Source organism: Ostrea edulis, chromosome 6, assembly GCF_947568905.1.
Source record: "Ostrea edulis chromosome 6, xbOstEdul1.1, whole genome shotgun sequence".
NCBI lineage: Eukaryota > Metazoa > Mollusca > Bivalvia > Ostreida > Ostreidae > Ostrea > Ostrea edulis.
In genome coordinates this window covers 75102725-75108724 of record NC_079169.1, presented here as the reverse complement: position 1 = coordinate 75108724, position 6000 = coordinate 75102725, and the positions used below count along the sequence as shown (strand labels likewise).

At 37.3% G+C, this 6000-nt stretch overlaps 1 protein-coding gene across 1 annotated transcript in view; it reads left to right on the top strand.

Moving 5' to 3' along the window:
• LOC125646155 (transient receptor potential cation channel subfamily M member-like 2) overlaps window positions 1–6000 on the top strand; it is a 54498-nt gene continuing 48498 nt past the window's right edge. Inside the window, exons 1-2 of the mRNA XM_056140786.1 lie at window positions 1–29; window positions 602–659. The gene's annotated coding sequence lies outside the window, so the exon portion shown is untranslated. The remainder of the gene's footprint in view (window positions 30–601; window positions 660–6000) is intronic.

Genomic DNA, 6000 nt, shown 5'->3' with positions numbered 1-6000 from the left:
GAAGCGACCACCGGCGAAATCGGCGCATAGTGAGTAACGGCGTTACATTGTATTATTAGTAGAACAGCTGACCGTGGTGTTATTGACTTTTCTTCAAAATCAGCTTTATTTGCATAGACAAGATGCTGCATTAGATTTTTTTTGAAGCAATGATAAATTTAACACTAACCGATCGCAAATTGGTTTCAGCATAGGTATCTTTTATTTTGTTAACGATGTGGGTTGTTTTGTTTTTGAATTATTATTTTTTGCTTGATTATGAACAAAGGTCTACCATTGTGTAAATCAATAATTTCATGATTCACTTTAATTTATTGTTATATTTGTTTTTGTCCATCAAAGCATGTTGCATGCTGATAAAGTAGAGAAAGAGAGGAAGATAGAAATATCTTAATCCTTATCTCAGTAATGGCCGCAATTTGTGTACATAACACAGTGGTAAAAATAAATGGTCAGCGGTCAGTATTTAAAAGTAAAAGATTTCAAACAGCCTTGGTCAAGATATCTCGCTAGTTTTCTTGTGTGACGCGGTCGATTCCATGCCGAGGATTAATATTTCATATCAGCTGTAGAGCATTTATATTTCGGTTTACTTGGACAGAAAGATGACAACGACTGACCACTGACTGGAGGGATCAAACGAAGACCAAAGATTTCAGGTATTTATTGTCAATTAATTCACTAGGTCGGTCATTAATTTCATCTGAAGAATTGATTTACATTCGTAGTACTGTACTTGCGTAACTCCGATCGTATTTTCGGAGCTGTTAACATTACCAGGAATGCAGGATATTACAGGAGTACATGTATGACTATTGATCATGTTGCATTTTATCATGTATATAAAGGCATTAAAAATACTGCAGACAATAGCGGGACTAAATAAACCTATACATTGCTTACGTTTCTTTGAGCCCGTGTTCTGGGATATTATATATTTTAAATTAGATAATTGCGTCACTAAGAAAACATTTTTTATATTCCGGCAGTACCTGGAATGCTTTATGTTATAATGATATATACAGTATAGATATAAAGCACATGTATTAACAGTTCCTCTGTGTTATATATGGAGCACAGTTACATTTAAAGGTACAGCTGGGTTTAAAATTTTAGCAATTAATTAGTATGCATCACAAACAGTTAGGCCTCTAGTTCTTGTATCAGTAAATTATAAACATCTAATAAGGAACTTTTGAAAAAGTGATGACAATCTACATTTACTTGTGTGATTTCTGAAAATATGAGGTGCATGCTACATTAGCTGTGTTAAGTCATTGTACAAGTTAGTCATACTCAGTACTGTGAATTTATTTCATGTTATATATGTACAATATATTTTTAGAAGAAAGGAAATGGGAGTTTACACATATATGCAGTACATTTCCAATCAGTATTGTGATGAGAATTCAATACCTATATCAATGTAGAAACCCTCAACATGTGTTTATGGTACACATGTGTAAATTGTATATAAAATACATGTACATGTATACACTAGGATAGTGAGATGGACAACACTTAACAAGCATGGATTATTTAGAACTTGTGTAAAAATAATTCCCATATTTTTTCAATTAAGTATGATTGCATAGTACACAAGCAAAACAAAATCACTAGCTACATGTACCCTTTCCAGTTCTAAGCAGTCTATGCACTCTCCATATACTGTTCCTGTATGTATTATATCTTTATATCTACTGTACTGCCTATGTATATATATGTGTATGTGTATGTGAATCTAATGAGCCATATGGCTCACAGAAATAAAGAAACTGAAAATTAGAATTCAATATCCCAAGACCTTTATGGCTGTCATTCTTATTTCTCCAGGAAATAAATTGATACATGAGTTTTTCTCCAGACACTAATGTGATTAACAGGAAATGTTATTTTAACTGACACACATATTTGTACCAAGGACATCACTTATGTTCTGTGGAGAGAGAGAGAGAGAGAGAGAGAGAGAGAGAGAGAGAGATAGAGAGAGAGAGATAGATGAGAGGAGGTCACCAATGTTCATTTGTAATCAGAATTTTGTTTAATGAACCTTAATCAAGGACAATTAACTTTCTACATGTACCTATATATTTAAAGGATTGAAAGTCATATCAAGCAATTTGGTGTAAAGATTATTTAAGAGAAATTTGTGGTAAGACAATATATGAAATATGTTTATTTACCTCCTGAAAAAAAATGTATACATGGTGTATGGTGTGTATAGCTCCCTCTCCTGAAAAAATTCTGGATCTGCACATAAGCGGGGCAGAGTCCTATTGCATGGGTTTTTTTCAACAAGTACATGTTTATTTACCTCCTGAAAAAAAATGTATACATGTACATGTATATAGCTCCCTCCCCTGAAAAAATTCTGGATCTGCACATGAGCTGGGCAGAGTCCTATTGCATGGTTTTTTAGAAGTTCATATATTGTATTACTAGTTAAACTGCCCCCCACCCCCACCCGAGCCTTAAATTGGTCTAAACTATCTTTTAAAAGATCTTAAGAACTAAAGCTTAACATTTAGCATTTCACAATGGCAACAGATTAAAAATAGGCAAATATGTATGTATTTCTTTTTATATTTTAGCCAATCCCAAGGGGTTGGAGAAATTCATTTACAACCCCAGTCCCCCTTCTGCATCTATGCCTGCAGCTTAAGTTTATATATATATATATATATATATATATATATATATATATAAAGCACTAAAAATAACCAATGACACATTTTTAAACGTTTTTATTTTAAATTATAATTTTAATTTTATTAATTTTAATATCTAGACATTTTGTTTGTTATCAGCTTTTGGAGTTTGGCTGTAGTTTTAGTTTCCTTTTCTATTTAGTTTTCTTTTCTATGTAAATATTTTATCGTCCTGAGGAAGGGACATGTTGTCCTGAAAATTTAACAATTCACTGTTGTTCGTGTTGTTGGTCATTTTTAGTGTTTTTTATATCCTTTTTTATTTGACCTCGTATTATTAGATCCGACACTTTGGATGTTGAGTGTTGTTGGATTATAGTGCTTTATATACATATATGATTACTACTATTATTTGTGGCATTCAGTTATTCATACAGCATGGTTCACGATTTTTGATAAAAAATATTTTTCATTTTTGATGGTAAACATTAAAAATATAACTCATTTAATGTTGACCACCAAAATTTTGACCTTCTGAATGCAAAAATAAAAGCAAACTTTTAGCTTTAAATCTGTGTTATGTAAACAAAGACTCGAGTCTTTTTATGTATACAGACAAACAAGTGAAATATTGATTTTGTAATATAAAGCATCTTTATTTTGCATAGTCACAAATTTTAACTTTTAGATGACACATTTTACCCCAAAATTGCTTGAAATGCGAAATATATAATAAACTTAGATCGATATCCATTTCTTTTAAAAATTTCATAAACAATAACATACCGCAATCTTTGTTTACAAAACAAATAATAAACTCTCATAAATGAGCTTCCGTGATAATGTATAACCTTAATTTTTATGTGAACTCTTTTAAACACATTAGACAGTAGATTTTGATCATTAAAAGTGATAAGGAAAATTTTGGAGGAAATCGTGAATCAGTCCCTTTAACTAAATCATGAGGACATGTGATAAAATTAGCTACAGTAGATATAAGTATTTATCAATGTTGTCCTCTTGGTAGTGTCAGTAGGTGTATTCTGGTCCTCTTGGTAGTGTCAGTAGGTGTATTTTGGTCCTCTTGGTAGTGTCAGTAGGTGTATTCTGGTCCTCTTGGTAGTGTCAGTAGGTGTATTCTGGTCCTCTTGGTAGTGTCAGTAGGTGTATTCTGGTCCTCTTGGTAGTGTCAGTAGGTGTATTTTGGTCCTCTTGGTAGTGTCAGTAGGTGTATTCTGGTCCTCTTGGTAGTGTCAGTAGGTGTATTCTGGTCCTCTTGGTAGTGTCAGTAGATGTATTTTGGTCCTCTTGGTGGTGTCAGTAGGTGTATTTTGGTCCTCTTGGTAGTGTCAGTAGATTCTGGTCCTCTTGGTGGTGTCAGTAGATTCTGGTCCTCTTGGTGGTGTCAGTAGGTGTATTCTGGTCCTCTTGGTGGTGTCAGTAGGTGTATTCTGGTCCTCTTGGTGGTACCAGTAGATGTATTCTGGTCCTTTTGGTGGTGTCAGTAGGTGTATTTTGGTCCTCTTGGTGGTGTCAGTAGATTCTGGTCCTCTTGGTGGTGTCAGTAGATGTATTCTGGTCCTCTTGGTGGTGCCAGTAGATGTATTCTGGTCCTCTTGGTGGTGCCAGTAGGTGTATTCTGGTCCTCTTGGTGGTGTCAGTAGGTGTATTTTGGTCCTCTTGGTGGTGTCAGTAGATTCTGGTCCTCTTGGTGGTGTCAGTAGATGTATTCTGGTCCTCTTGGTGGTGCCAGTAGGTGTATTTTGGTCCTCTTGGTGGTGTCAGTAGGTGTATTTTGGTCCTCTTGGTGGTGTCAGTAGATTCTGGTCCTCTTGGTGATGTCCGTAGATGTATTCTGGTCCTCTTGGTGGTGTCAGTAGATTCTGGTCCTCTTGGTGGTGTCAGTAGATGTATTCTGGTCCTCTTGGTGGTGCCAGTAGATGTATTCTGGTCCTCTTGGTGGTGCCAGTAGGTGTATTCTGGTCCTCTTGGTGGTGTCAGTAGGTGTATTTTGGTCCTCTTGGTGGTGTCAGTAGATTCTGGTCCTCTTGGTGGTGTCAGTAGATGTATTCTGGTCCTCTTGGTGGTACCAGTAGGTGTATTTTGGTCCTCTTGGTGGTGTCAGTAGGTGTATTTTGGTCCTCTTGGTGGTGTCAGTAGATTCTGGTCCTCTTGGTGATGTCCGTAGATGTATTCTGGTCCTCTTGGTGGTGTCAGTAGATTCTGGTCCTCTTGGTGGTGTCAGTAGATTCTAGTCCTCTTGGTGGTGTCAGTAGATGTATTCTGGTCCTCTTGGTGGTGCCAGTAGGTGTATTCTGGTCCTCTTGGTGGTGTCAGTAGGTGTATTTTGGTCCTCTTGGTGGTGTCAGTAGATTCTGGTCCTCTTGGTGGTGTCAGTAGATGTATTCTGGTCCTCTTGGTGGTGCCAGTAGGTGTATTTTGGTCCTCTTGGTGGTGTCAGTAGGTGTATTTTGGTCCTCTTGGTGGTGTCAGTAGATTCTGGTCCTCTTGGTGATGTCTGTAGATGTATTCTGGTCCTCTTGGTGGTGTCAGTAGATTCTGGTCCTCTTGGTGATGTCAGTAGGTGTATTCTGGTCCTCTTGGTAGTGTCAGTAGGTGTATTATGGTCCTCTTGGTGGTGTCCGTAGATGTATTCTGGTCCTCTTGGTGGTGTCAGTAGGTGTATTCTGGTCCTCTTGGTGTCAGTAGGTGTATTCTGGTCCTCTTGGTGGTGTCAGTAGATGTATTTTGGTCCTCTTGGTGGTGTCAGTAGATGTATTCTGGTCCTCTTGGTGGTGTCAGTAGATGTATTCTGGTCCTCTTGGTGGTGTCAGTAGGTGTATTCTGGTCCTCTTGGTGGTGCCAGTAGGTGTATTTTGGTCCTCTTGGTGGTGTCAGTAGGTGTATTTTGGTCCTCTTGGTGGTGTCAGTAGATTCTGGTCCTCTTGGTGATGTCTGTAGATGTATTCTGGTCCTCTTGGTGGTGTCAGTAGATTCTGGTCCTCTTGGTGATGTCAGTAGGTGTATTCTGGTCCTCTTGGTAGTGTCAGTAGGTGTATTCTGGTCCTCTTGGTGGTGTCAGTAGATTCTGGTCCTCTTGGTGATGTCAGTAGATGTATTCTGGTCGTCTTGGTGGTGTCAGTAGGTGTATTCTGGTCCTCTTGGTGGTGTCAGTAGGTGTATTCTGGTCCTCTTGGTGGTGTCAGTAGATGTATTCTGAACAGTCATCTACAGGTTTTATTTTTAGGAACATGTATAAAAATTGGATACTGTCACCTAACTTAAACCTAGAATTAGCTTGTTCAAGTGTCTCGGATAAATATATTTGCTAGTAATAATTCTTTTAAGCATT